General features: G+C 52.9%; 1 protein-coding gene across 1 annotated transcript in view; it reads right to left on the bottom strand.

Moving 5' to 3' along the window:
* The window catches only part of PLD3 (phospholipase D family member 3), a 16556-nt gene extending 9146 nt beyond the window's left edge, over window positions 1-7410 (bottom strand). Inside the window, exon 1 of the mRNA XM_069079297.1 lies at window positions 7233-7410. The gene's annotated coding sequence lies outside the window, so the exon portion shown is untranslated. The remainder of the gene's footprint in view (window positions 1-7232) is intronic.
* Between the last annotated feature and the right edge of the window lie 97 nt (window positions 7411-7507).

Genomic DNA, 7507 nt, shown 5'->3' with positions numbered 1-7507 from the left:
GTGTGTGTGTGAGATACCCGGGGCTGGTGGCAGGCAGGCCGTGTGCGTGTGTGTGTGAGATACCTGGGGCTGGTGGCAGGCAGGCCATGTGTGTGTGTGCATGTGTGTGTGCGTGTGCATGTGTGTGAGATACCAGGGGCTGGTGGCAGGCAGGCAGGCTGTGTGTGTGCGTGTGTGTATGTGTGTGTGTGCGTGTGCGTGTGCGCGCATGTGTGTGTGTGTGTGTGTGTGTGATACCCGGGGCTGGTGGCAGGCAGGCAGGCTGTGTCTCTGCTTGGCTGGCTGCCTCCCTTCTCCAAGGGCCCTTCCCAAGCCCCTGCACGTGGGGGGGCCCCCTGTGTGGAGCTGAGCGCCTGAGCACCTGGCCCCATATTTGTTTGCTTCTGGTCTCCTCCCCATCAGATCAATAACTTCCTGAGAGCAGGTATTCTTTTGCCTCTTTTTCGTATACACAGTGCCTGGCACACAGTAGGTGCTTAATAAATGCATACTGACTGACTGCCAGACTGCCTGTGTGATCTTGGGCCCTCCCTCCTCTCTGGGTCTCAAGTTCCTGCATCTGTCAAATGAAGTGATTGGCCCAAATGATCCCAAAGGCTTTTTGCAGCTGTAAATCTTGTGAAACCTCATTGGGAGCCTAGTCCTCCTTCTGTCTCCCCTGCTCCCCCAGGATCAGCTCCCCCCCCCACCCCCGTCTAGAGCTCCTTCGCCTTTGGGTGAAGAGGGCAATCTGCTGAAGCCTGAGGCCTCCCCTCATCTTAGTTGCCTAGCTCCAAAATTAAGGAAATGCTGAATTCCAGTAGTGGTAGTGAAAATAGTGCTCTCCGCCTCCCTGACCCTCAGCCAAGTTCACGGACCCTGGGAAATCTATCCACACACCCTCCATTAAGAACCTCTCAGCTGGCAGATGTACAGGGTTGGGAATGGGGGTTTCCCCAAGGCAAACAGAAGGGGGCTCCCAGGGCTGAGGTGGGACCAGCCTCTCCCTTCTCTTTGGACCACAGGACCCCAGCTCCAGGGCTGGAAGGATCTTTAAAGTCACTGAGCCCTTCTCCTTCATTTTCCCAATGAGGACACAGAGTTCAGAGAGGTGGTGACTTGTCTGAGGTCAAATGGACAGGAAGAGACACAGTCAAGATGTCAATTCCAGGACTGTCCCATTTGCCGCCGGATTCCCCTCCTGGCCAGCACCTATCTGGCTCACTGTGCCTCACCTCGGCTTCTTTTCCTGGCTGCCTTTGGCCTCTGTAGAGCTCTGCCAATGGGGTGAGTGCCCAGCCAGGAGGCCCCAGGCAGGAGTGCCAAACCTGTGTGGCCAGCTGCTGGGCTGCACAGTAAAGCCCCCCTTCCCCCCCAACCCCCCCCCCCCCCTCCACCACCCCCCACCCCCCAGCTAACCAGTGGTTCCAGGGATCAAATGACACATTTGGGAAAACACTTAGGAAACCTGTTTTCCGTCTACTGCTGTTAATAGAAGGGCGGCTAGGTGGCGCCACAGTGCACAGAGCTCAGGGCCTACAGACAAGACTCTTTCCAGGTTCAAATCCAGCCTTTGACACTTAATTGCTGTGTGACCCTGGGCAAGTCACCCTATCTGCCTCAGTTTCCTCATGTGTAAAATGAATGAGTTGGAGAAGGCAACGGCAAACCCCTCCAGCATCTCTGCCAAGATCCCAAATGGGGTCACAGAGTCGGACAGGACTGAATAAGTTGTTACCCCCTGGGCCACGGGGCTCCACCCTACGGAGCGCCAGGACCCACTCTACGTCTCGTCTCTCCCATTAGGATATGGACTCTGAGTCCTAGGACTGGCCCATGCTTCTGTTTTCTATCCTCAGTCTTTGGCATACAGCAAGTGCTTCATAAATGCTTCTCCCTTCCTTCATGAAGCCAGTGTGATATGGTATCCAGGGGAGCTAACTCTGATTTAGGACTGCATCATCTCTTAGGGAGAAGGAGGAGGCAGGCCCCACACTATGAGGAGACACCTGTGGGGTCATTTCTGTAGGGTTACATTTTAGGAAGTGATTGGAGAACCTGGAGCTCCACTGACTTGGGGGGGTAGATGAAAGTGGCAAAGGCAAACTGGGCTTGAGGCCCAGAGAAGCTTCCCAACAACCAGAGCCATCCAAGCTCTCCATCAGGAGGCAGCAAGCACAGTGCCAGCGGAGGGCTTCAGGCAGGGCCTGGCTGGCCATCTGTTGGGCGGGTGGGGCTAGAAGCACACCTGAAATTCTGGGATAATCACATTTATTATTCTCACTCTCAGCTCGCAGGAGGAGTGCGGTGGTGGGGAGAGCTGGGGCCAGCACCAGGCATGACCATGTACAAATGCTACCTCTGACCTGGAAAGTCTTCCTGACTTTTCACTGGCTCTCACAGCCAGCTCATTGCCCAATCTTCGTGATCCCACCCTCAGGACATACTTTGACTCCCCCACCAATCTCCTCAGCCTTCCCACTGGCTCTTCCAGAGCCTCCCAGTCATGTGACCCTAGGACAGCCACCGATGCCAGTCTCAGTTAACTCGTCTGCAAAATGGAAGGAAGCAAGACCTGTTCTACCTGACTTTCCATGTGGCTGTGAGGCTCCTACAAGAAAGAGCACCAGGTAAATACTAGGTGATCCTGCTGCCTGCACCATTCAGAGGTGCCTAAGCATAGGGGGGAGTCAGGAGGCCTGGCGCTGACAGCCCCGAGTCTTTGGAAAATGCCACCTCCTCAGCTTCCTCCTGTGTGAAGCAGAGCTAACACCCCCCCACCTGGTGGGAAGGCCAGATGGGCAAAGGGGCAGGAAAGGCCGTGATGGTTGCTGTGCATCCTCCCCAGCTGCCTCCCACGATTGGAGGACCTCCTGCCTGCTGGGACACAGGCACTCCACACAGGGAGCAGCTTACATTCCACTCATCCAAAACAGAGCTCATCATCTTTCCCCAAATCCACATGCCTTCTGACTTCCTTAATGGTCCAGGGCCACTGCCATCCTTCCACCCACCAGGCCACGCCCTGGGAGGCCATCTCATGTCCAATATGTTGGCAAGTCTCGTCAATTCCACCTCCACAGCACTCTGTGCCCCCTTCCCACTGGCCCTGGCACCACCTGTTACTTCAGTTCTGCATCCCCTCTCTTCAGGTTCTCCTCATTCCTCCAACTTCACAGCTAAGCACAGGCCTGACCCTGCCCTCCCACCTCCCAGCCCCCACCAAGATGCTTCTGTCATTCTTTGGTGATTCTAGGCTAAAATATGACTCCTCTGGTCTTTTAAACCCTTTGCCATTCGGCTGCCACCCAGCTTACCAGACCGACTCCACTTGACTGTACCTTCTCCTTCTGTCCTGCTTGTGCCATGCCCCACCCCCACTGCCCCCAGTGCTTTAGAATAACTTGCTTCCCCGCCCCAGTTCTGCAAAGCTCTCTTCTCATCTCCACCTTTTGGAATCTCTAGATTCCTTCAGGGGAGCTGGATGGCATGATTAACTCTGTCTGCCTCAGTTTCCTCATCTGTAAATGAGCTGGAGAAGGAAATGGCAAACCAGTCCAGTATCTTTGCCAAGAAACCCCCAATGGGGTCACAGAGAATCAGACATGGCTATGAAATGACTGAACGACAAAAACGGTTTCCATTAGAATGCAAGCTTCTTGAGGGCAGGGGCTGTCTTGCTTTTCTAGCTGAATCTTCAGCTCTAAGCACATATCAAGTGTTCAATAAATGCTTTACTCATTCATTTGTTCATTTTTTGTATCTTCAGCAATCATCCACTGCCTACCTAGAACACAGTAGGTACCTGCACTTGCTGAATGAACTTTCCATAAATGTTCTATCTGACTCTCTGTGACCCCATTTGGGGTTTTCTCCACTCCAGAGGGGTTTGCCATTTCCTTCCCCAGCCCAGTTTATAGATGGGGAAACTGAGGCAAACAGGGTGAAGTGACTTGCCCAGGGTCACACAGCTGGTAAGTGTCTGAGGCCATATGAGAACTCAGGGAGAGTCTTGCTGACCTCCATGGCGCCCCCCCCCTCCCCCAGCTGTACTGCTGCTTGGTGTCCTGATAAAAGTTTGCAGTGACTGCCTCTCCTCAAATCTGTGGTTTTATCGGCTATGTAAACATAGGGGGTTCTATTCTAAGCTGGGAGCTGGACACTCCCAAAATCACTATTGGTACCATCCCTCCCAGCCCCCCAAGCCTCAGGACAGTCATTCATGAGCTGATGTGGCTGACAAAGCTCCTCTATCCCTGGTTAACTTCTCAGTGGGTGTGTCTGGGCTCCCATTCCCCTGGCGCAGCCTTGCCACCTGAGGCTTACTTCCCTGGTGTAATGAGGTGCCAGACAGAGCCGGTCTGAGTGTAGGAGAATTGTGTTCTGGGAGCCTGAGGAGGAGAGGACAGAGCATCCTGCCCGGGACAGATATGTGATGTTAGGAGTCCTGTCTACAATGTAGCAGAGCAGGACATGGCAACATCTTTACAGACACAATGTTATTGTTGAAAAATGAGACTATTATCCTCACTACTTTTCACTTTGTTTCCAGCTACGTGACCTTGGCAAGTATGCAGGCTTCACGGGGTTCAGAGCTGCATGAGACCCTACCTATTTTACAGAGGGGGAAACTGAGGTACTGAAAGTTTAAGTGACACAACCAAGGTGGCTCAGTACACAGAGCACTGGGCCTGGAGTCAGAAAGAGCTGAGTTCAAATTTGGCCTCAGACACTTAGCAGCTGTGTAACCTTGAATAAATCACTTAACCTCTGTTTACTTCAGTTTCTTCAACTGTAAAATGGGCATAATGATATATAACCTAATTTCCAGGGTTATTGTGGGGATCAAATGAAAAAATATTTACAAAGTGTTTAACACAGTGCCTGACATAAAGTGGATGTATGTTGGGGGAGAGAGGGTGGTTTAGGCAATCAGGGTTAAATGACTTGCCCTGGGTCACATAGACACGTCTGAGGCCACATTTGAACTCAGATCCTCCTGAGTCCAGAACCAGTGCTCTATCCATAGAGTCAGCTGACTGCCCCATAGTAGGTGTTAGTATTAATACACAGCACAGCTGGAGAAGAAAACGGCAAACCAAATCCAATGTCTTTGCCAAGAAAACCCCATGGCCAGCAGAGGCAGACAGGACTGGACTCCTGAGCAATATGGTGCAGTGGCTAGATTATGGACCGTGGCAATGGGGAGCTGCAGGGTTCAAAGCCTGCCTGCAGCTTCCACTAACTGTGACCCCACGTGTCCTCTTCCCTCTTGCTTTCTAGCAGCAGCTTGCGGGAGCACTTTAAGTGTCCAGGGCAAACCCCCTCTGGCCACATCAATGGCCCCAAACTGGGCACTCCTTCGACTCCTCCCCCCCCTTTCAGCTTCCTTTAGGTGAGGTCTAGATCTTCTCCCATTAGACAGAGAGCTCTCTGAGGGCAAGGCTGCCTGTCTCTTTGTGTATTTGTATCCCCAGCCCTAAGAACACAGGAATCACTTAATAGATGCTTTGATTTGATCAAAGTATGCTCTTCACAGCTCCCACAAAGGCAGGGCAGATTTTATCCTCCCTGTTTTACAGAAGAGGCTGGTGAAGGGGAGGGACCCAAAGACCCGGTCCTCGGCCACCCAGGAGGACGGCTACCCATTAGGATGTGGCCAGCCCATTGTCCTCTATTCCATGGAATGTCAGAGCTGGAGGGGGCATCAGAGAGCAACCCCCTCTTATTATCAGTTAGGGACCCCAGAGAATCCAAGGTCTCTGATACCAAACCCAATACCAGTGCCAGGTGAGGTCTTTAATGCTGGCTCAATCGAACCCTTTTGAGAGGGCGACTGAGGACCAAAAGGAAGGGGAGGGGAGATGGAGTGGGAGGAGGAAAAAAAGATGCTGAACGTGGACTTCTGGGGCCAGGATTCCTATCTCAGAGCTTCCACGTGCTACCGTGATGACTTTGGACAAGATGCTTTTCTCACTGGCTCTAAATCCAGGGGCAATATATTATGGAAAGCCTACAAGACTGAGTCAGAAGACCTGAGTTTGAACGTCGATTTTGTCACTCCAACAGCTCATTTATTCCTTGAAAAAACATTTATAAAGCAATGAGACCCCTATTACATGTGCAAGTTACTTACTAAGAACTGAAGATCTAAAGGGGAAAAAAAAAAAGAGATGATCCCTGACCTCAAGGAACTTATATTTTACAGCAAAGGAGTAGGAGTTCTCCCAAGGTGAATACAGGGCAAGGTTCTAGGGGATGGGGGAGAAGGACTAATGCAGCTGAAGCCCTCAAGGACGTCGTTGGACACTGGCAGGATGAAGCAGTACCTAAGCTGACCTCACCTCAGCCTCTGGGCTCTCTTCCCATCCCGGCTAAAGCTGCCAACTATAGGAAGACTTCCCTGGGCCGATCATCTCCAATTGATCCCGTGGAGCCTGTTTATGTGCTGTCTCCCCCATTAGACAGTAATTTCTTTGAAAGGACTGTCTTTTTGCCTCATTTTGAGTCACCAGCTCTTAGCACAGTGACTGCTGTACACATCACTCCTAGCCCCCGCTTAGTGATCTCCAATTTATCCCATGTACAGCTTGTTTGCATGGAGTTTAATCAGAGTCATCATTAGACTGGGAGCTATCATTAACCAATCAATCAACATTTATTAAGCACTCACTATAAGTCAGTCGCTGGGTGGGTTAAACCCTAGGGATACTACCAGAGGCAAAAGCCAGTCTCTGCCCTCAAGGAGCTCACAGTCTAAAGTGGGAGCCAACAGGCAAACAAATAAATACAAAACAAGTTGGATACAAGATGTACAAGAACTGGTTAAAAGAAGGGAAGACTTCCTGGAGAAGGGGGGCTTTCAGTGGGGACTTCGAAGAACCTAGGGAGGAAAGTATCCTCACTGTCTTCACTCCTCCAGGGCAGGGGCTCTCTCTGATCTCTTTACAGGCCAGTGCCTGGCACACAGTAGGTGCTGTGTAAATGCTTATTCCCTCCCCCTTAATTACTTCTCATTTATCTAGTGTATACTGGTTTGCCTGCTGGCTCTCAGGGTAGGGGGCAGGGGCTGTCTCTGGCCTCTTTCTGTAGGCCAGAGCCTGGCACACAGTAGGCGCCTAACAGATGCACGGGGCTGAATGGGACTGCGGAGGGCGTCCGAAGACCCCGCAGAGGGCCCCGCGCCCCCGGGTGAGGAAAGCCCCCGGCCGTCCGCGAGCTCGGCTCCGTCACTCCCCGAGCCTTTGACTTACCCAGGGCCGGGGCGGGGAAGGGTCCCCCGGCCGAAGCGGGTGACGGGGATTCAGGCAGTGGAGCACTGGGTGCCGCTCCTGGGGAGGAGAGCACGCCCCAGCCCGGCCTACCGGGAGGCCGAGAGATCAGCGCGGGACTCCTGTCCTCGCATGCGCTTTAGACCTCTACTCCTTCAAAATCCAATACCGGGAAACTTCCGCGGGCGCGTGCGCGCAGCCTCAACTGCCTGGGCGGTGGGGGGGGGGGGGGGGGGGGGGGGGGGGGGGGGGGGGGG

Source organism: Petaurus breviceps, unplaced genomic scaffold, assembly GCF_028583685.1.
Source record: "Petaurus breviceps papuanus isolate PSGF00001 unplaced genomic scaffold, PetGlider_PUasm1.0 91041, whole genome shotgun sequence".
NCBI classification, from domain to species: Eukaryota; Metazoa; Chordata; class Mammalia; order Diprotodontia; family Petauridae; genus Petaurus; species Petaurus breviceps.
The sequence above is the reverse complement of the archived record's forward strand: the minus strand, read 5'-3'. Positions and strand labels throughout refer to the sequence as shown.